Source organism: Phyllostomus discolor, chromosome 10 (assembly GCF_004126475.2).
Source record: "Phyllostomus discolor isolate MPI-MPIP mPhyDis1 chromosome 10, mPhyDis1.pri.v3, whole genome shotgun sequence".
Classification (NCBI taxonomy): domain Eukaryota; kingdom Metazoa; phylum Chordata; class Mammalia; order Chiroptera; family Phyllostomidae; genus Phyllostomus; species Phyllostomus discolor.
Genome location: NC_040912.2, coordinates 69,204,073 through 69,228,397, shown reverse-complemented (window position 1 = coordinate 69,228,397; position 24,325 = coordinate 69,204,073). Strand labels below are relative to the sequence as shown.

At 37.4% G+C, this 24,325-nt stretch overlaps 1 protein-coding gene and 1 non-coding gene across 5 annotated transcripts in view; both read right to left on the bottom strand.

Moving 5' to 3' along the window:
* Window positions 1-24,325, bottom strand: part of PTPRZ1 (protein tyrosine phosphatase receptor type Z1) — a 185,165-nt gene that overhangs the window by 140,875 nt on the left and 19,965 nt on the right. The window lies entirely within an intron of this gene.
* LOC114508250 lies at window positions 8,132-8,216 on the bottom strand. Its single transcript, XR_003685499.1, has one exon. It is a non-coding gene; the product is annotated as a small nucleolar RNA SNORD115 (small nucleolar RNA).

Sequence of the window (24,325 nt, the reverse complement as noted above, 5' to 3'; positions counted from 1 at the left end):
TTAAATATGCTATTCTTCATTTCCAACTGTCCTTTTTCATGGATTCTATGCCTTTTTTCATTCTGTTATAGTTTTCACTATGTTTCTTTTTTTTCTTTTTTTTTTAAAGAGAGAGAGGGAGAAACATCAATGTGTGGTTGCTGGGGGTCATGGTCTGCAACCCAGGCATGTACCCTGACTGGGAATCAAACCTGCAACACTTTGGTTCACAGCCTGCGCTCAATCCACTGAGCTATGCCAGCCAGGACCTTCACTATGTTTCTTGAGCATCCTTATAACCATGACTTTGAACTCTGTATCTGATAAATTGCTTGCCTCCATTTCATTGAGCTCTTCTTCTGGAGATTCCTCCTATTCTTTCATTTTGGGCTTGTTTCTTTGTCTCCCAAATTGGGTTTCTCTTTGTCTTTGTTTCTATGTATTAGATTTGCTATGACTCCCAGTTTGTTGGCTTTATGTAGTAGGTATCCTGTGGTTTCCTTGCTCTCCTAAGCTGGGTGCTCTATGAATATCCCTTTTTTTTGGGTTTTGTGTGCTTTCCAATTGTAATTGAATCTTGATTGCTATTGTCCTGTTCATGCATGGGATCAATCCTCAAGATCACTGAATGCAGCTGCCATGTGGGTGTTCTGGTGCCTCAGCCACCACCCACAGGAGCAGGGCCAGCCCTTTCACTTCACCTTTCCTACAAGTATCAACATGGCTTCTTATAAAGCTCTTTGGTTCTAAATTTCCTCCTCAGCGAGTCTTCAGTTGGTCATTCAGGGTAATTTTTCCCCAATTCAGCTGAATTTCTAGTTTGCTTCTGGGAGGAGGTGAAAATAAGATCCACTTACTCTACTGCCATTTGAAAATCCATCAGAAAGTACACATTTTTAAAGATGTGTACTTCTTTTCTTACAGTCAGGTTTATTTAGTAACATTTAATCTAATTGAAGAGATACAAAGAACTATGTAATCAATAAATTTTAATTTAACTAAACTGAAATCAATTCATTTTAAGAGCTGAATAGTTACAGAAATTGCTTCAAAACTAATGAGTACATAGAATTATTTTTATATCACCCCAAGTATAGATTTTCATATCCTCAACATACATATAACTATCATAAATTCAAGGACAGTTATGATAGTCACAAACACTATCCCACAGTAATGGATCTAATATAGACAACTATGTCTAATGAAAAGGATAAAGTCTGAAGCAAGAAATTCCAATAGTACTAAAAAGTGACAATTGATAGTGGAGGATGTTGACTAACAACCATTAAAAATCAGAAAAGAAAGAATCTCAAAAATAGTAATAGACTACTTAATGACATGAAAAATGGACCTCATTCTCCAGTATAATCTTAAGGAGTTATTATAGATGAGACTACTAATATATCATTTAAAAAGTTAAATTATACTGAAATATTTTTAATTAAGTAGAAAATACTATTTATATTTTAGGAAAAAATTATCATAAACTTAGGATTTTTTAAATAAATATTTTGAACTTAATGGATATATTTTAGTTACTTAAAAATTCAATTCTGTGGACTTCCCAGTTCCATCACAATGGTACCAAATGGAATGTTCATATAGAATTAATTTAACAGTTAGTGGCTTTATATTAAATTGTATGCACAAGGGACATACTTTAAATAAAACAGTTCTCTTCAAGGAGTTCACAAACTAAGAGCATAATGTCTAATGTTCTTTAACATGTCATTCAAGTTCACTGGCAGGCTAAGAAAACAGTGACTACTGAAATTCAAATTAAACTACTTTTATACCTTAGAAAAAATGACTTAACAGAAACTGTGAACTCTTTCCATTTTGAATGATGTCTATGAACCTCCAACTAACTGAAATCTTTTGCTTTATATAATATTTAAGTCAAAGAAATGTTTCCTGTGAGAAAGGATTCCCAGAAGCCTCTTGGGTATCAGAGCAAAAGGCATTAGTAGGCCAAGTAGTCTGGCACTTTCAAAGGAGATCTCTGCTAGACCTCGTGAGGTTATGCACTCACTTTCTTGTTATTAGTGTGGCCAGATACTCACTGTTCCCTCTTGTTAAGGAGTGTCTGGTGATTTGGGGTGGTGTTCCATTCCAGGAGAACTAACCATAATACCATCACACTGACACAGCTTTCCCATCCCCCACAGGATCCCCATTAGTCTTCTGGAGTGTGTGTGCAGTACATTGTGGTATCCTCATGGGCCTTGCTTACTCATCTCACCCAGAAGAAGAAAGACTAGCCCATTTTCCTGGCACATCCTACCAGAAGTAATATAATTTTATTAATCCTTCATATACTGTTGTCCTTAATGCCCAGTCAACCAAGTCATCTATGGGAAACCTAGAGGTGCTTTTGGATATAACAAGAAAGCCCTGGGATGTTTTCATCTGTAAAACCAGTATGGTGCCTGGCACGAGTGAATAAATGAATGAAAGCAATAAATCTCATATCATGTTCAATTCTATAGTCAGGAGAGGTGCAGCAAATATCTAGTAAAAAGTCTTTAAAAAGAAAAGGCATTGAGCCCTGGCTGGCGTAGCTCAGTGGATTGAGCGCGGGCTGGGAACCAAAGTGTCCCAGGTTCGATTCCCAGCAAGGGTACATTCCTGGGTTGCAGGCCATAACCCCCAGCAACCGCACATTGATGTTTCTCTCTCTCTCTCTCTCTCTCTCTCTCTCTCTCCCTCCCTGCCCTCCCTAAAAAAATAAATAAATAAAATCTTTAAAAAAAAAAAAAAGAAAGAAAAGGCATTGAGTATTTTATTTTATGGTCTTCAAGAATCATATTTTTTCATCTTGGTCTTTAAAATACAACTGACCACCAAGGACATCTCAGGAAAAAAAAAGATTAATAGACGATTTATGATTTTAATGAACTTGTTTCTTTGAAATCAAAGCCTGGCTTGAGAATTTCCCCCCCAAAACAATTAATCCCTTTCATGGCTAAATGCTGCTGAACTTCCTGTACACAGTCCCAGATTGCCATGGACACACTCCCAAGCCTTTTACACTCTATAGCTCCACAAATTTACATCTGCATACGAGAAAGAGCGATGGAATCTTTCCCATGTGCTTACTTAGGACCTTAATATGCATCTTTGCAAGTGATAAAACAAATCACTACCAGTGATTTCTATTATGCCAATTTTTTTTTCTACATAAAAAAGTAATGTTTTGAAAACTCAGATTATATCAAGCAACCAGAAACCAATGATTTAAGGCAGTGGTAAACACATGATTTCAGAGGTGCAACAATCTACAGCTAAGAAAAGCAATGCTAGGTTTTTGCTTCTCTTTAGTAGGTGTGGTATAGAGAAATAAAGAGGATAAGTATGCAATTTAAAAAAATAAATATAGTCCACGTAGCTGGATAACTCCAAGCAACAGTTCCACTTTTTCCTGGCAACCAACTTGGATTACTTTTGCCTGAATTTTATGAATGATGTCCTCAATTATTTATTTAATTTGTTTGTATAAATAATTTGAGAATTCTTCTTTTGGTTGAATATTACATAATTTGAAATTCCACCCAATGTTATTCTATTGTACTAACAGTAATCAATATAAAAAGGAATCAGAGAAAAGTTTCCCACATACCTATTGTCCCACTTTCTGTAATACCAGGATAAACTTTCATTTTACACAGTGTGTCGATTCATATTTATAAATTAGGACATGTTAAGTGTAGCATGATTTTATCAAATACATAAAGACTAAATAATAAAGAAATTCAATGACTTTAAACATAGAGATGTAAAAACATCTTGGAATATGCCAAATTTGGTACATGAGAAGTGCCAAATTAAGGTATCACCCAGACATCATCTACTCTAGGAACCTTGCAATTGATTCAGGTGCAATATTTTTAGGGTCAGTTCCCCTAATGCAGCGTTTCTCAAACTTTTTCATATCATGACTCAGAAAACAGCAATTTCTGTAGTGCCCTGGGCTGATATATAGCAGCTGAAGAGATGAATATTAGACACACCCATCACCCAGTAGAGGTACCTTTGCACCATGGGTGGGAAGTTCTGACCTCAAGCAACCTGTACCTGAGAGCCCTTGCTCAGCCATCCTCTGGCTGGATATTGCTACTCTCTCTCTCCCTTCTCTGCCCCTTTACCCATGCCCAATCCTTCTAGTCCTTTGCATGATATATTAATACAACTTTGTCATACAAGTCCTTTCTATTATGACTGCACAGTCTTTATCACAATTATATTTTAATAATAACATATGTAATCGTTTTTGATATTTGTTTAATGTATGAAGCTATGAACTCCATGCAAATTGGAAATGTGTCTATTTGTATACTCATCACTTGACTGAGACACACAATAGGCATTAAATAAATATTCATTGAATGAATAAACTACAAATTTGGGATTTACAATCTCAGAGGAAAGTTCCCTGTCATCTATAATTCATTTACCTCTCTATGGTCATCAACATTTTTTGGACCAGTGACTGTGCTAAATCTCTCCCTTTGCTATGAGGGGCTGACCCAACATTGTGTTATTACCAAGAAAACAGAAGCCACTGCACCTTTTAATTACCTTTATCTTCACTCATAGACCTTGTATGTCATAAAGAAAAGTGTCTCATGCTTCCCCACTGTTGTGCTCCCTCCAGGATTTCTTGGGCTTCAATCTCTCTCTTCACTGGATTGCCTCCTTGGGCCCTTGTAACACACTCAACCTGATACCTTATAAATTACTCTTCCCTGACCCCTCTTTACCAAATCCACTAAGCACCTTTGCTCTCATATATTCTTCTAATGGCAGCTGTTATCCTCCTTCAAAAAACGTATACCTGTCCCCCTACTGCCTGAGGTTCACTTTAAGAGCTTGAAATAAGTGCTCAATACATATTTAACACAAAAAGAACCAATGAATATATAATGATGCACAGCAGTGCTAGACATATATCAACTTTAGAAAATATAGATCTTATTTTATGTTTCCCATATTTGATGGGTCTCAAAGAACAGTGGATAGGGACACAATATTAACAATGATGCCAAATTAGGTAATCTAGCTTTCTTTTTTCTTTTGTTTATCTTCTAAATTCTGTTCCAATTGGGGATACCACAGTCTGCTGCCTAGTTGGTATCCTCAGATCTTCCCTTGTTCTGTTTGCTGTTTCAGTGGTTGCAACCCAAATTCCACAAATTTCCATAAAGGTTTATTCTCTTGTTTTTGGTGGAGCACTGAAGCAGCTTCTAGAGAAAAGGCATCCTCTAGCAGCTTCTGAGAAAAAGTGCACGAGATGAAACTTTTGAGAATGTCTATGTCTGAGGCTGTCTTGTTCTATCTTCACAATTCTAGGTTGCAAATAACTTTGCCCCTAATATTTCAAGGTATCTATCACTCCTTTATCCTCCAATTTCCAGTGTGAATGCTGAGGAATTTGATGCCTTTTTGTGTTTATTTATTTATTATATTTTAAATTATATTTTATTGATTATGCAATTATAGCTGTCCTGATTTTTTCTCCTTTGCCTCCCTCCACCCAGTACCCCCAACTCCTTCAGGCAAGCCCTACACCATTATTCATGGACATGGGCCATGCATATAAGTTCTTTGGCTACTCCATTTCCTATACTGTACTTTACATCCCCATGGCTAAACTGTAACTACCCATATGTACTTTACCCATTCCCCCACACTCCCGTCCCATCTGGCAAACATCAAACACTCTCCATATCCATGACTCTGTCTCTGTTCTTGTTCACTTAGTTTGTTTTTTAGATTCAATTGTTCATAGATTTGTATTTATTGACATTTTTTGTTCATAGATTTGATCTTTTTCTTTTTATTAAATAAGTCCCTTTAACATTTAATATAATAATAGTCTGGTGATGATGAACTCCTTTAGTTTTTCCTTGTCTTGGGAAGCTCTTTATTGGCCCTTCAATTCTAAGTGCTAGCTTTGCTGGGTAGAACAATCTTGGCTGTAAGTCCCTGCTTTTCATCACCTGGAATATTTTTTGCTAATCCCCTCTAGCCTACAAAGTTTTTTTTTTTTTTTTGAGAAATCAGCTGATAGACTTATGGGAACTCCTCTGTAGGTAACTAACTACTTTTCCCTTGCTGCTTTTAAGATTCTCTTTTTATCTTTAAACTTTGGCATTTTAATTATGATGTGTCTTAGGTTGGGCCTCTTTGCATCCATGTTGTGTGGGACTCTCTGTACTTCCTGGACTTGCATGGCTATTTCTTTCACCGAATTAGGAAAATTTTCTTTCATTAATTTTTCAAATGGATTTCCACTTTCTTGCTCTTTCTCTTCTCCTTCTGACATCCCTATGATGCAAATGTTGGACCTCCTAAAGTTGTCCCAGAGGCTAATTACACTATCCTCATTTTTTTGGATTATTTTTTCTTCTCGTTGTTCTGATTGGTTGTTTTTGCTTCCTTATGTTCCAAATCTTTGATTTGATTCTTGGCTTCATCCACTCTACTGTTGTTTCCCTGTAAATTGTTCTTTATTTCAATTAGTGTAACCTTCATTTCTGACTGGATCTTTTTTCATGCTGCTGAGGTCCTCACTAAGTTCCTTAAGCATCCTTGTAACTTGTTTTGAACTCTGCATCTGATAGATTGCTTATCTCCATTTCATTTAGCTATTTTTCTACAGTTTTGATCTGTTCTCTCATTTGGGCCATGTTTGTTTATCTCCTCATTTTGGCAGCTCCCCTGTGTTTGTTTCTATGTATTAGATAGAGCTGCTTTGACTCTGAGTCTTGATGGTGTGGCCTAATGTAGTAGGTGTCCTGTGGGGTCTCATGGCACAGCCTCCCCTATCACCAAATCTGGGTACTCAATGTGTGCCCTTAGTATAGGCTGAGTACACCCTCTACTTGGAGTTGAGTCTTGGTTGCTACTGGAAGGTTGGTGGGAGCCATATACCCAGTCCAGTCAGTTGCAAGAATTGGCTGTGATCTCTTATCATCGACCTCTGCCCTCTGTGGAAAATCAGCCATGCAGGGGCAGAGCAGTGGTGCTCCAAGATGGCCTGTAGCTGTCCACTGAGTGTGCTGGTCCAGGCATTTCCCAGGTAGTGCAGTTCAAAGTCAGCCCCCACTTGTGTTTAGCCCAGGCCACCCTTCCTGAGTTATAAAGTGATCTGAGATGGCTCCTGCTTGTGCTGGGCCTAGAGATTCCCAGGTGAAGCCAAACTGTGAAACTAGGCTGGCTGTTGCTAGTGACTGCCCTGGGGCTCACTGAGGCCAACTGTTGTTTGTTTGATAGGATTTAGGTGGTTGTGAAGCATGAACCAAGACCTACTATTTGTATGGCAAAACCAGCTTGGGTGGGCTCATAAGTGGGTGGAGTGGAGCCTCTGGGGATCTCCAAGGTAGGTTAAACAGTGTTAGCCAGGTTGATGAAGTCTCACATATGGCACCAACTTGCCAGCTCTGTGAAGGAAGGGTTTAGAAAAGGGACAATGACCTCTGCTCACCTTGATGCCAGACACTTCAGTTTGTCCCTGTACATTGCTGGTACCTTTCAAGCTGCAACCTGGGTGTTGGAGCTCAGAGAGAGTGAGTCTGAGTAGGTGAGTCGATGTGTGGGTTCTTTAAGAGGAACTGCTTAGGGCTCTAGAAGTTTCTTCCACCAATTCAATCCCCAATGGTTTTTTGCAGCCAAGAAGTTGTAGGGGCTTACCTTCCTGGCACTGGAGCCCTGGGCTGGGATGCCTATTGTGAGGCTGAGACTCCTCACTCCTGAGATATGTCCCCCAAATTTTTATCTACCATCTGTGTGTGAGGGACTAGCCTGTCCTGTGTCTGTGCTCCCCCTACCAGTCTGGATGGATGTGGTTTCTTTAATTTCTAGTTGTCAGACTTTCATTCAGCTTGATTTATGATAGTTCTGAGTGATGGTTGTTCTATGTTTTAGATGTAATTTTGATGTGGTTGTGGGAAGAGGAGAGCCATGTTTGCCTGTGCCACCATCTTGACTGGGAGTCCTCTGATGTCTTTTTATTCTCAGTCCTTTGTGTATAGAATCTATTTTATTTTCCACTTTAAACATTCAGAATCTTTATCTCCAGTGTTTTGAATTTTTCATAACAATCCTTTGGTTTGGATTTTTTTTAAAATTTTAATTGTTGTTCAAGTACAGTTCTCTGCCATTTACTCCCTCTTTTTTTTTTTTTAAAGTCATCATCTCTCTTCAGGACAATTATGAGCTCTCATCATTGACCTGGTTTGGATCTTTCTTTATCATTGACTACAGTAGGTCTATTTTGACTCCAATTTAGGGAACCCTGCTTTTCAGTAGTGTATATTTTCTTGATATTTCCTTCCTATAAGTTTTTCTTTGTTTCTCTTACTCATGTTTATGAAACTCCCATTAGCTAGATATTGGATTTTCTGGATTGATAACCTACTTTTAATGATCTCTTCCCTCTTATTGTGTACAATCTTTTTATTTTTGTTCTACTTTTAGGAAACTTTTCTACCTAATATTTGATAGTTTATTTAAATAATTATTTCATTATTAAAAACATTTATAAGGTCTCTGACTAGTTCTGTTATTATGCCCTTTAAAAAAAACTCATTTTTCTTCCATGAATGCAAAATATCTCTAAATATGTAATTATAGATTTTATAAAATTTCACTTTGCTTTCTGCTTTGTCTGTTTCTTCTGAGTTCCTTTCCTTTTGTTTGTTTATTTGTTTATTTTGATCACTTTCATTTTGGAGGCTTTGTTTAAATCATAGACTGATCCTTCTTAATTATGGAAAACACACTAAAATACAGAATAGAGGTATTTGGTAAGTGAAGTTTGTCAAATGATGTCTCACTATAGAGTGATCCCAACATAAGATATATTTTTCATTGTGGAGTTCCAAATATCCACATCTGCTGTCCACGTCCTTTTGGCATTCTGGGACCAGGATGCAGGAATGCATCACATCTGATGCTCAGACTTTCAGTAAATTCCCCTATTCTCATTCACTCAACTCATCTCTGTCCTCTGCTATGCATGGGTACCAAGGCAAAATGTAAAGAGCAAGATGAAAGTTTAATTCAAAAATAGAAAAGTTTAAATCAAAATAACCTTAGCACACATACTTAATACAGAAAACAAAAAGAAATGTCACAATAACACTAAAACCTGAAGATTAATATCCCACAACTCCTTAAAAAATTGCCATGAAATCAGGCACCAATGACTATTCCATGAAAAATTCGACAGTATAGATTTTTTCCACTACAAAAATAATTTGCTCAATATTTGCACTTTGCTAATCCTTATCCCAGTCTACCTGACATTTATGTCAAAAAGATGAGTAGCACTATTACTACACAGTCATATATAATATTATTTCAGCCTGAACACTGCTTATTAAGAACATTTTTAGAATCTAAATGGCTATTTAGTAAGCTCTTTTAAAGTCTCCATTTATTCAAGTTTCTAATTTTGAAGAAGAACTTACCTAACATGTTGTAACTTGTAATTAAAAGGTAGTAGAAAAATAGAACCACTAAAGAAGTATACAATCTATTTTAGAGCAGAGGAGTTGTATGACTAGAGAGAACTAACATCTGAAGGCCCACAAGAAAGGCTAGGTGAAAAATAAATCTGATGCAGAAACTAAAATATGACACAGACAGAAAGAAACATTATGGATGCATCAGTATTTTTTAAAAAAGAACAAACAATAAAACTAAGAAATACATGGTTTAGAGTTGATACTCTTTTCCAACACAATTGAACCACATCTGATGAGAACTGCTATTCACGATGCACACACACGCAGCTGCTTCGGAAATGGTTGAACTAGATGGACATACAGCTGAATACAAACATACAGGAAAGGTTGTAAGATCTTATTGTTCTGTTTCCACAACTACTGATCATTTTAACAAAACACACCTTTTGTGAAATACTATTTACTTAAAAATAGCCTGTATAACTTTACATTACATTGCCTTATTTCTATTTTTAGTTTTGCTTTCTCACTCCGAGTAAATTGTGAATATGAAAATGAGATTTCTGAGATGCATAATGTCTTTGTCTGAATTATGGAAGGGAATGCTTGAGTAGAGCTCTCTTTCCTGCTTTTGTTCTCAAGAAAGAGACACTATTGCTCAGAATCTAAGGGTATTTATGGTGGTAAGCATCAGAAATAGAGAGTGGGGCACACGCATAGGGACAAATAGTACCAAGATCCTCCCTTTTCTCTGGGCCTAGACACTTTAATCCAAGCCACCTACTTACTAGCTGCATGATATTAGGAAAGTTATTTGACTTCTCTATACTTCATATTTGTAAAATGGGTAAAACAAATTTTATAAGGTTGTTGTTACAGTTAAATTACATGAAAAATGGAAAACACTTAGCAATGATTGGCACACAGGTCATGTGTAAGAAACAGTGGGCATGATGCTTAGCATTAGACCTTGCAGGGAGGGATTTCATCGTCTTCATTTTGTATCCCAAACACTGATCAGACTGATCATCAAAAAATATATAGATGCCTTGACCAGTGTGGCTCAGTTGGTGGGGCATCATTCCATAGAAAAAAAGTCACCAGTTGATTTCTGGCAGGGCACATGCCTGGGTTGTGGGTTACATCCCAGTCAGGGCACATACAAGAGGCAAACGATCCATGTTTCTCTCTCATATTGATGTTTCTTTCCCTCTGTTTCTCCCCTACTTTCCCTCTCCCTAAAAATAAATAAATAGAATCTTTAAAAAATATATAGATACAACTTGTGGCTCCAGGTATGTCCATATATCTCTATACCCTTTGACCAATGCAAAGATTTAGAGCAGTGAGGGAGAGGCACTGAACTGACTGGAGCAATGTGACTTACCCTTAACTGTATCCCAGGGTGAGCCAATGTATCAAGACTATGTGTTAGTTCTCTCTACAGACAGACAGAGACTCTGAGGATCTCCTTGCTAGTTCAACACCATTCAAGTGCCTTGTGGTGAGCTAGTTTCTGGCACCAAGTTCACAGACTAGAATTGAAAAAGTAATGTATAAACAATTACCGTACCATTGGATCTTAGCACTGAGAGACATATCTGAACAATATGATTTCACAGAAGAGGGAATGACCTTCTCAGGAGAGTAAGAAAAGCATTAAAGATAAAGTGATGTTCATATTCTGTCCTGAAGGTTGAGAGGCCTTTTCTGGGCTGTACTGGTTTCCTGAGTTGCCAGGGCTTTCCGTCCAGGTTCCCATTTATGGCTGTGTCTTTGGCATTTGGTTTCAGTTCACCCTTTCTATTTACCATCTTCCAGATGGTAAACCTTACTTCCTCCCAGCTCTCAAACTTAACCTCTTAACTCTTAAAACCAAATACGAATTCTTGACACCTGTATCTCAGGTTTCAATGCCTAGTCTTGTGTCCTGTTGTATTGGGTTGGCCTAAAAGTCCCTTTAGTTTTTTCTGTGTGATAGCTCTAGTAGTGCTTAGTAGTCTTTAACTTCATTTGAAACAATTTTGTTAGCTTGTATTGTGACCACTATCATATTAGTGTGCATTTTTAAAAAAACTTATCAAAATTGGTGATTTTTTGTGCAGCCATTTTAGCATTGAAGATGGAAGAAGATATACAACAATTTTAGTGTATTATGCTTTATTACTACAAGAAAGATAAAAATACAACTGAAACACAAAAAGGGATTTGCACTGCGTATGCAGGAGGTGCTGTGATTGATTAAATGTGTCAAATGTGGTTTGCGAAGTTTTTTGGTAGTATTGACATTTTGGCCAAATAATTCTTTGCTGTGGGGCTGTCTTATTTATTGAAAGATGTTTAGCTGCATCCCTGGCCTCCACCCACTTGCAGTCAATAGTAAGAGAGAGACAACATACTCAAAATAGCCAAACCAATAAAGTTACTGGTAAATTGAAAAAATGTGTCATTTATTTTATGCAAAAACTCAACAGACTTTTTGGCCAACCCAGTAGCTGGGTGAATGGGTGTCCCAACTCTGTTCAGACTTTGGCTATAAGAGCAAACACTGACTAGGTCAGAATTTTCTTGAGAAAATGAATGTGGGTCTGCTCCAAGAGGAATGCTGGCCTCAACATTCATCCACAGAAAGTGCAGTTGTTACTGCTATTACATAACTAGGTTCCTTGAGTCACAAATAATAGTTCCAGAATTTGCATGTAATTAAAAGTCTTTCATCCCAAACCTCAAGCTTTGTCTCCCCAAAAATCCATAGAAGGCACTCTCGATCCAATTACACCATGTAACACTGTCTTAGGAGATGTGTCAAACTCCCCGTGAATACTGCTCCTCTACCCCAGCCTGGCATGCACAGAGTTGTGTGGAGCCTTCCAATCAGATGTAGCCCTTGCCTGGGCCTGAAGCACAGGTCTCCCTTTTTCCCAAGTCCACAGCCACCTACTGTCTCCTAGCCTCAGCTCTAACTCCCAAGGGCTCCAGTATCTAAGCTTCCTTGGGAGGGAGAGACAGCCTGAAAGAAACTAGATACAGTTCCTAAATGATCACTCTGTTCAAAGGAAACACGAGCTTTCAGTACTTTAAAGATAAAACAAAACTTCTGATAATGTAAAAAAAACAAGATAAGAACTTATACAGATAGTAGAATTATTCTTCCATATATTTGGAATGTTACATGTGAAATATTAAGAATATATGGTACAAAAAATACAGGAATTGTATTTTGAGACATCTGGAAATCATATATGAATATATATCTCCAGGCATTAGAAATTAGAGACATTCTGAGTCATGACCAAAAAGAAATGTAATTGATTTGAACTGGGACATTAACTGCAATGCCTAATAGTATTTGCAAAGAAGAGGAAAAGAGAAGTTCTCATCACTACTGTTTTCATATAATATCCTAAGACTTGAACGTTAACAGAAGCTAAGAGAGAGACAGAGAGAAAGAAAACAGTGGTGGTAGTTTTTAATCTAGGAAAATTTAAAATACAGCAATAATCCAAGGCTTCATGATAATGATAAACAGAAGCATTAGACTGATTGGCTTTCCTTCTGTGGTGTTGCTTCATTTCAACTCTTCACGCACACCCATCAGTAACCATTCTGTTCCATGCCTTCTTTTATTTCTCACATATACACTCTTCATTGGTTTTCCCCTGAGGCTAATCAACCCAAACTACTTAGGAAGAGCTCTCCTGAACTCTTTGGTAGATTATAAGTTTTTATGTGAAATCCTTCTCTTTGGAGCAAGATATATTTATGTTTAGAGTAGTATCCACCTCGATCTGATGCATAAAGCATCAAACAAAGATCTCAGCAGCACTTCTTGGCTAGACTTGTCAGTTTACTCAAAATAAATGCATTCAAGATTACTCCTTTATCTACCCAAAAGAAGTACAGTAATAAAAATGAATTTGCCACTATTTTTGTAGGGAAGAAAATCATTATTAAAAAAAAAGTAAGCACAGAGACCAAACTTCAGCTTTTCATATTCCAGAAAATACTATGTGAATTTGACAGAGCTGATTATATATATATATATAATCATATAATTTATATATATATATATATATATAAATTATAGTTACTCAAAACAGCAGTTGAAAGACTTTAAAGAAATTCCTTTAATAGCAGAGATACCTTCTGAAGTGTATACACAACAATACCATTTTTTTTTTGGATTGGGGAAAGATCAATGTCCTATGTCTTTGAAATTCTTTTCATACTAACACAATCCATAGAACATGAGAAAACACATCAACTACTCCCATGGTCAGAAGAGATCTTCTCTGAAGGGAATTCACTGACTAGGGTGAAATCTATGAGGGCTGCATATATTCTTGGATGCCTCTAAATGCTTATATGGTTTATTGTTTCAGCACCAGAAGGGGTCATACATCTTGCTATGCATTTTCAGGTCACTTGCTGCTACTATAGTATTTAAATAGACTACCAAATGCATGTTACTTTTCTACTTTATTGGAGAAAAATCCTTATTTTGTTTTCTGTTAAGCTAGGTCAACCAATGGATCCACAAAGTTTTAGGGAAAATAACAAGAGCTTGAAAACTCTAGTTGAATGATTAAATGAGGAATGAATGCATGAAATGGATAACTTTGCCTTATATTCCATCATACTACTTTGTATTTCTTGCCACTACAGTCATTTAGTGTTTCTTGCAGCAAATGTATTCACTGCATGTTGCTTGGGGAAAAGGCAGAGAAAGCTGCTGTGCACAACTCCAGGTGGAGAAATGCTGAGAGACAGGTAGCAGACTGTGGCTCAGGTTTCTGTCTCAGTGGGGAAAGTGAACAAGACCTTACTGATAGTGAAAGGGAGGAACCTTGGTGAAATATGGCCATTAAGACAAGAAGTGACAGAACAGTTAGACCAACGGACCAGACAGCTCTGGAAACCAAGGAATGCAAAAGGGAGTGGAAGAATGAGAGTGACAAAGTCCATACTTCTTAGAACACCATGACAGTGGGAAGCCTGAAACTAAAAGCAGCAATGTAAAAAACTCAAAACTCTGTTTTTTTAAAAAAATTGTGGTCCCTCTTACCCCCAGATATTAGTGTTTTGAAATGTCTATGCTAACTTGTGTCAAACGTTAACTCCTACCACTATTGTAAGAAAAACAATTTTTACAGAAAAGCACAGGCTTTGAAATCAGCAGACTTGGGTTCGAATCTTAGCTCTGTCACCTCCCAGTAATGACTTTAAGGAAACTAAAAGGTGAATAACAAGAACAACAATGATAATGTCTATCATAGCATAATAAAGACTACAGGAGCATATAAAGAATTTGATACCATGAATATCTCAACAAATGGCTATTATCTATAATGAAGAAATTACCAAGCTAGTGTCTCTTCACACAAGCAATGCTGATTATCAGATAAACCCATTGCCAATCTAGAGATTAAGGTAAAATGCCAATGGAGGGAAAATAGAATGAAGTTACATATACAGAGCAGTGGCAAACATTCTACCCCAGAGAGCATGTTATCCCAATCCCTCAAAAACACCTACTCTGTACTTATACCAGTTACAGAATTACTAGGGTTCATGTGCTTGTCTTTTAAAATATACCTTTATCCTTATTAATTTTGGTCATTTATAGACCAGCATGAATTATATGGATCAATCAGTGAAGAAATATGCAACTCAGTGGTCAAGATAAAGAAATGGAGATTTGATTGGAAAAAGAGGTAGAACCGCTGACTAATTTGGGAACCTAAAACACTTGACAAAAAGGAGGACCCAGAAGAGGTGGAAAAAGAGTGATGCTGGCTTTCTAAGTGTAGCCTGAAGAAGTCTGTATCTTGGGGATTGGCGGGGCTGGGGGAAGAATAAATCAGGAAGGGGGCTGGGTAACATTCCACTGTGTATATGCACTACAACTTATCCATTTGTCTATTAATGGGCACTTGGGTTGCTTCTGTATTTTGACTATTGTAAATAAAGCTGCAAAGAACACAGAGGTGAATATATTCTTTCAAATTAGTGTTTTGGATTTCTTTGGATAAACACCCAGAAGTGGAATTGCTGGATCAAAAAGCAGTTCCATTTTTAATGCTTTGAGGAATATCTGTACTTTTTTCCACAGTGGCTGCACCAGTATGATTCCCACCAACAGTGCACTAGGGTTCCCTTTTCTCCACATCCTTGTCAAAAGTTGCCACTTGTGAATTTATTGATGATAGCCATTCTGACAGGTGTGCAGTGATATCTCATTGTGGTTTTCATTTGCATTTCTCTGACATTTAGTGATGTGGGGCATCTTTTTATACATGTATTGACTATCTGTATGCCCTCATTGGAGAAGTGTCTATTCAGGTCCTCTACCCACTTTTTAATTGATTTGTTTGTTTTTGTTGTTGTTGTTGTTCAGTAGCATGAAGGGAGGGAGGCTGAGGGACTAGGTGAAAAAAGTAAAGGAATTATAAAATACAAATTGGTAGTTACAAAATAGTCATGAGGATGTAAAGAAAAACATAGGGAATGTAGTCAATAATACTGCAATAACAATGTATCATACCAGGTGGGTGCTGGAAATATTGGGGGTAATACTCTCTAAAGTACGTGATTGTCTAACCACTACGCTGTACCCTTGAAACTAATACAAAATAATATTGAAAGTAAACAGTAATTTAAATTTTTTTCTTTCTTATTGTGGTTCGAGTACAGTTGTCTCCATTTTTCCTCCACCACTCCAACCCCACCCTAGCCATCCCCACCTCCCATCCTTGGTCCTACCCCCTTTGGTTTTGTCCATGTGTTTTTTTATACATGTTCCTGACAAACCTTCCCCCTTTCTCCACCATTATCCCTTCCCATCTCCCCTCTAGCTACTGTCAGTTTATTCTTAATTTCAATGTCTCTGCTTATATTTAATAAAATAAATAAAAAGGGGGAAAGATGCTAAGATACACTTTTTTTGCCTTAAGACCTGCTTGAGTGTCTGAAAGACTGGGCCCTTTGTATTGAAAATTTTCCTTAAACTGTTTGAGGTACAGACTATAGGTTGCCAATTCCTTTTATACCCTTTCCTCATAAGGCAATCTGAATTATCACAAAGACTCTCAAGTATCTTTTAAGAAAAAAATACCTTTACTTCTGAGATCAATAGTGTGTAACACCAAAAGATTCATCAAAGTGTAACAATGGTTATAATAAAACAACTTTCTACACTGAGCCTGTACCACAACCTGGGATTACTTTCTCCTTTGTTTACATTTCTTTTGAAATACCATTGTTTTATAGCTCTCTCAATAAATATGTTTTCATAAAAAAGGAGCAATGCTGCTTTTGGTGCACGTGGTCTACCAGAATTCTAAGCAGTTTAATGGGATCAATCCCATTCAACATTTTCAACCTCCTATGTGTCCCCATTTTCTTAAATGACTGGAATTGCATATGTGTCTCCAAAAATATATATAACTATGCTTATCCTACATCTGGAGGACCGGACTGGGGCAAAACGTACCTAGAAGGGAACAGAGGAGAGACAGGACTTATTTATTTTTCTCATTAGGGTCACAGCCAGACTTGTTTGAGGTAAAGGCTTATTTTTATGCACTATAAACCATGGCTGCATCTTCTCTTTCCATTAGAAAGGAAATAACATATCTTTTCTAAGCATTTGGATCTCAAAATAGCTAAAGATACTTAAATAAAAGAGACAATTTATAAAAATAAAAGCCATCAGAGAACATATGTCACTATAGTTCTCTAAACTTTAGGAATGGGATTATTATGATTTTTAATTAGGGTGAGTCTTTCATGCAAGAGTTAATTACCATGACATTTAGGCTATCTTTCACTTTTGAAATCTAGTGATTTTCATAATGATAAACCCCCAAAAAGTATCATATAAAAAAACTGGACATCATGCATTCTCCCACAAATCCAATAAACTACATCAAAGTCCAATGACATGGGGGAAATCCAAAATACACACACACATCCATGCATATATATGCATATACATATATGTATATAGAGACACATATGATATGTATGTGTATACATGTATACATATATGTGTGTGTGTTTTAGAAAGGGTTCTAATGATCTCTAAATAAAAGAGACAGGAATATCTCAGTGCAAGGGGTTTGTGCAAAATACTGTTCATAAAAAATACAAATAATAAAAAATAAATAAGTAATAAATATGTAAATGTTTAAACCCATTATTAATAAATGTAAACTAAATGCAAACTAAATCAAGAGTGGGTTTTCATTATTTAAACATTTTTTTGCTTTTGACAGATCTAATTGCAAAGGACCCTCCCATACACCACTGACAGGAGCACCTAAGGGGAATCTGCTTTCCAGACAGTAGTTTGACAAAATGAATCAAAAGTCTTATACATAACTTTGTGGTGGAAACTTGTCTTCCAATAATTTACCCTAAAATAATAATTAGATAGTAAAAAGTAGGACTTGGAAGTCAGATAGTCCTGGATCTGAATTTCATGTTAACCAATCATTTATGAGGCCTATGAATGTAACAAAGCTATTTAACACTTCCTTTTTTTTAAGAAGATTGTGATCTTTTAAAAAATTTTTCACATTTTTTATTCTTGTTCAAGTACAAGAAAATGCAAGTCTGTATTTTCTCCCCACCACTGCCCCCATCCCAGCCATCCCCACCCCCTGTCCTCGATCTTACCCCTCTTTGGCTTTGTCCATGTGTCCTTTATACATGTTTCCGACAACCCTACCCCTTTTTCCCCCTATTGTCCCCTCCCACCTCCCCTCTGGTTACTGTCAGTTCTTAATTTCAGTGTCTCTAGTTACATTTGTCTTGCTTGTTTGTTTTGTTGATTAGATTCCATGTTAAAGGAATGTGATTTTATTTTCGTGTTTTTGGTAATTGTTTTTTTAAAAAAATAAAATGGCAAGAACATATACAAAACCTGAAATCTTCCATTGAACTACAAATACTTAGTAGAGGAAGGGACTTTTGAAGTATTTGAGACACTCTCCTTCTTGAATCACTTCTAAAATATCACTCACTTATGTGGCCAGCCTCCTCAAATCTATCCCAAGTTTGATGTACTTCATCTCATAAAAGCAATAAATAATTTTTAATCATTTTTAAAAAAGAATAAAATAAGAGAGAAAGGCCTCTTGTGTTATATGTTTTTATTTTTTATTTTTTGTCATATAGTAACACATTTAATTTTTTTAGGTTTATAGGTTTATTTTTTTATTGTTGTGCAATTAAAGTTGTCCCCATTTTCCTTCCATTACTCTCCCCCGCTCCAACCTTCCCCACATCTCACATTCAATCCTGCTTCCCCTGTTGTCTTTGTCCATGGATCTTTTATACGTGTTCCTTGAAAACACTTCATATTCTTTGCCCAGTTATACCTCTTCCCCTTCCCCCCTGGTTACTGTTAGTTTCTTCTTTATTTCCATGTCTCTGGTTATATTTTGCTTGCTTGTTTGTTTTGTTGATTAGGTTCCACTTATAGGTGAGATCATATGGTATTTGTCTTTCACCACTTGGCTTGTTTCATTTAGCATAATGCTCTCCAGTTCCATCCATGGTGTTGCGAAGGTAGGAGTGCCTTCTTTCTCTCTGCTGTGTAGTATTCCATTGTGTAAATGTACCACAGTTTTTTGATCCACTCATTTACTGATGGGCACTTATGCTGTTTCCAGCACTTGGCTATTATAAATTGTGCTGCTATGAACATTGGGGTGCACAGGTGCTTTTGTATTGGTGTTTCAGGATTCTTAGGGTATAATCCTGGCAGTGGAATTGCTGGGTCAAAAGGCAGCTCCATTTTCAGTTTTCTGAGGAAATTCCATACTGTTTTCCATAGTGGCTGCATCAGTCTGCATTCCCAGCAACAGTGCACTAGGGACCCCCTTTCTCCACAGCCTCATTATCACTTGCCTTGAGGCAGTTTTGTAATACAAAGAGCATAGTACTGGCTTGAAAAGTAACAATAAAAAATTCTGTGCACTTGTCTTCTTTAAATATGAACAACTCATGTTATCTTCCTCTATAAAAAGTGTCAAGCTATATTCTGTCAAGTATATTAACTTAAATGTAGTTCATAAAGTTTTACACTTGAGTTGAGGCTGAAACAAAAACAAAAAACTCCCTAACACAGAGCAGTTAATAAAAAAACTTCAAAATATTAATTATTGTGAGAAGCAGTCAAATGAAAATCAGTCTGGGAAAACAAAACAAATTTCCAATTACATAAACAAATTCTATTATTTACTGAAAATTTCCACTATCAGAAGACCCTGATTACAATAAGGAAATACATTAAATGGAAACAGTTTAAGTAAATGTGACTGGTTCATTTCAAAAGGTCTACTGGTCCAATCGCTAGCCACACGAGTCTCTGAGTTCTCAACAAACTGTGGCCAGTTCTCTGGAAGAGGTAGGATGAATAGTAACTGTGTTGCAAAAGTCAGTTTTTGTGGCTCCCATTTTTACTGCAAGAGCAAAACCCTGCAGCATTTCATCACACCCAATTCCTTGCATGTGGATCCCAATCACCTTCTCCTCTCTGTTAGCACAAACCATTTTCATCACATATTTGTTACCTTTCAGTAACTGTATAATATATTGGGGTAAAGTTGGTTGATGAATCTCCACATTTTCTTTTCCATATTTAGAAATGGTTTCATCTTCTGTGAGTCCCACTGTGCCAGTAGGGGCGTGGCTGAAGTCCACAGTGGGGATGTTGTCAAAGTCTAATTTGGAATGTTCTTTGCATTCAAAAAGTCTATGGGCAAGTTTCTGGCCAGCAGCTATGGCAAATAAAGTAAGAAGGCCTTTTCTACATACTCCCCAACTGCAGAGATGACTCTTACATCAGTATTCTGGAATTCATCTACAATGATGTGACCTTTGTTGTCAGTTTGAATCCCCACTTTGTTCAAATTCAGGACCCTGGAATTTGGGTCCCACCCAATGGCCCAGAGCAGGTAGTTGACCTCTGGAATCATGGTCAAGCTGGGTTTCCTACCAGGAAACAAAGTAACCGTGGAGAGCTCCAAGCCTGAGGAAGCCTTTTTCACTTCCTTGACCTGCCAGCACTTCAGCATTCTCTAGCTCTTGACACATGCAACATCTGTGCAAGTGCTTCCCAGCTTGTGGCTCTCCACCACCGCCACCCTGGCATCCAGCTCCACCACCTGGTGAGTGCTGGCAGCCCCTCAAAGCTGCCACCAATCACCAGGTAGTCATAGGGCCAGAGCTGGGCAGGGTGGGGCTATTGTTGGCAATGGCTCCTGCCACATGCCATTGCATGAGTGAGAGTGGGCCAGCAGGGGGCAACATGTTGTTATTTAATGTTCTAAGCCTTCTAAAGAAATCTTGACTTCTTCAGTCATATCCCTGAATGAGGATCAAGAAGAGTAACAACCTATTAAGGTTATTATATTTAGTGGAGAAAATATATATAAAACATTAGCATACTATCTAGCACCTGATATATATTCAGAAAACCTTGGCCATCCTTAGAAAGCTAATATTTACAAGGGAACAGATATGGAAGCATGAGGATGTTCATTAATACTTTGTGAATAACAGCAGAAAACTGGCCAGAACAGAGTTTAATGGAATACTATTTGACAGTGATTATTAATTTCTCCATTCTCCCTTTCTTCTACAGTAACAAAATGTTTAGCTAGGCACCTGGCTCTCCAGAATATTCTCTAAACTTTATAGTTTTTCTTGTAGACACGTGGGTAAGTTCTGGCAAAGTGCTAAGTACAACTTCAGGATTACAACTTCAAAGAAACATAAAAATGTAGGCCTTTCCATTTCCCTATTTACCCTTCCCATGGACGCACTTGTGAGTCATCAGGGACACACAAGGAAGAGAATACCCCAGAGATGGTGGAACAACAAGATAAAAGGACTTCACGTTCTGACATTTTTGACTGCAGACTATCACCACTGACTTTGTACGAGAGTGCTCTATAAGTCTGGACAGACAAGCAAGAGAAACAAACTTGATTCTTACTTGAGACACAGAGTCAGTTGAGGTTTCAACATGCAATCCAGCCATATTCTAACTGATTCAGCAATTTAAAATCACAATGTTTCATGACATGGCAAATAATTCACAATATTTTAAATTCAAAAGTCAAATCACTAGCTAAGCCATGCACAAGGCAATCTTTGTTAAAAATGCCTATCTCTCTCTTTCCCTCCCACCCTGCTCTGTGTGTGTGTGTACATACTTACAAAAATGTCAGGGAAATGTTAAGAATATTAAAATGTTAAAAATATTTATCTCTGGTGAAACTTTGAGTTGAATTTCTGAATATCTGCAATGATAATCTTATAATCTTAAAAATATTTTTCCAAAGACAAGGGAACACATTATCACAAAAAAAAAATGCTATATGTGCACATTTTTAAAGGATTAAATTATTATCCTTTTATGTCTTTATTTCATTTTTGTCTTCAAACTATTATTTTTCCTTTTTCAAATTTTTTTTACAGTTGTCCCATTTTCCCCCCTTCACTCCCCTCCACCCTGCATACCTCCTCCCACCCATATCCCCCACCTTTAGGTCACGTCCATGGGTTGTACATATAAGTTTTTTGGCTTCTACACCTCCTAGACTGTTCTTAACCTCCCCCTGTCTATTTTATACCTACCAGTTATGTTTCTTATTCCTCATACCTTTTCCCCCTCTCTCCCTGTCCCACTTTCCCACTGATGATAACCCTCTATGTGATCTCCATTTCTGTGATTCTGTTCCTGTTCTAGTTGTTCGCTTAGGTTTTTTTTTTTTTTTTTAAGGTTTGGCTGTTAATAATTGTGAGTTTGTTGTCATTTTACTGCTCATATTTTTTATCTTATTTTTCTTAGATAAGTCCCTTTAACATTTCATATAATAAGGGCTTGGTGATGGTGAACTCCTTTAACTTGAACTTATCTGGGAAGCACTTTATCTGCACTTCCATTCTAAATGATACCTTTGTAGGATAGTCATCTTGGATGGAGGTCCTTGGCTTTCATGACTTGGAATACTTCCTTCCAGCCCCTTCTTGCCTGCAAGTTTTCTTTTGAGAAACCAGCTTATAGTCTAATGGGAACTCCTTTGTAGGTAACTGTCTCCTTTCTCTTGCTGCTTTTAAGATTCTTTCCGTATCTTTAATCTTAGGTAATATATATTATGATGTGCTTTGGTGTGTGTTTCCTTGGGCCCAACTTCTTTGGGACTCTCTGAGCTTCCTGGACTTCCTGAAAGTCTATTTTCTTTGCCAGATTAGGGAAGTTCTCCTTCATTATTTTTTCGAATAAGTTTTCAATTTCTTGCTCTTCCTCTTCTCCTTCTGGCACCCCTATGATATGGATGTTGGAATGTTTAAGGATGTCCCGAAGGTTCCTAAGCTTCTCCTCATTTGTTTGAATGCTTGTTCCTTCATTCTGTTCTGGCTGAAGGTTTATTTCTTCCTTCTGCTCCAAACCATTGATTTGAGTCCTGGTTTCCTTTTTGCCACTGTTGGTGCCCTGTACATTTTCCTTCATTTCACTTTTCATAGCCTTCATTTTTTCCTCTAATTTGGGACCATATTCAACCAATTCTGTGAGTATCCTGTTTACCAGTGTTTTGAATTCTGCATCTGATAGGTTGGCTATCTCTTCGTTACTTAGTTGTATTTTTTCTGGAGCTTTCATCTGCTCTTTCATTTGGGCCATTTTTTTTTTTTGTCTCTGCACTCCTGTTTCATAGTAAGGGGTGGAGCCTTAGGTTTTCAGCAGGGCAGGGCAACCCTGTCCCTGAGTTGTGATGCCGTATGTGGGGGAGGGGTCCGAGAGGGAACAGTGCCACTTGCTCTGCTCTCTGCTGATTTTCAGTCACTTCCCCCATTACCCACAATCAAATTGGGCCCTTCTGGGGCTTATTCCTGGGTGGGTGGATTTGTATACATTCTAGGACTGAGTGGGTCTCTCCAACAAACTCTCCTGTGAGGCTGGGAGTTTCTTTAGTCCCCTCAAACCTCACAGGTTTTTTCAGTCAGAGGTTTTGAGGCTTTATTTCCCCGCAATGGAACACTGAATTGCTTGGTCTGTCTTGCTCCCTGGTTGTTTTTCCCGGTTTATCTGCACACAAATGTGGGACCACCCTGTCTGCCAGCTGCCCCCTTGCCTGCCCAGGTCCTCCAGCTGCTGCCTTACTGGAAGTCCTCTGCAGCCAGCTGTCAGACTCCACCCCTCCTACCGGTCTGGATGAATGTTTCTTCTTTAACTCCTTGGTAGTTGGACTTCCATACAGTTCAATATTCTGTAAGTTCTAATTGTTTTTTTTTGTTTTTAAATGTGTTGTTATCCTTCTTTTGGTTTTGTGAGGAGGCACAGTGTCTGTTTTTTTTTTAATTAAAGATCTTAATTTATATTTTTAGACAGAGGGGAAGGGAGGTAAGGAGAGAAAGAGGGAGAGAAAAATCAATGTGCAAAAGAAACTGACTGGATGCCTCTTGCATGCCCCCAACTGGATACCTGGCCCACAACCCAGGTAGTGCCCTGATTGGGAATTGAACCTTTGACATCTTGGTTTACAGGATGATGCCCATCCCTACTGAGCCATACCAGTCAGAGCTATTAGCTTCATTTGGAAAATCTCCACATCTTTCTGAGAAAGATTAGACTGTTTTCTTAAGAGTTACTGTATGAAATGTATATATTAAAATTATAAATTATTCAAATATACATGCATATATATATACAAATACATATATATATACATGCATTAAAATGTGTACATGTGTGATACAGAACACAAATCACTTAAGTCTCCTTTAAATAATTACTTCAAGGAGGAATCCAAGAATAATAAAATTTGATATAACAACCAATTGTAAGTTCTAAGGCA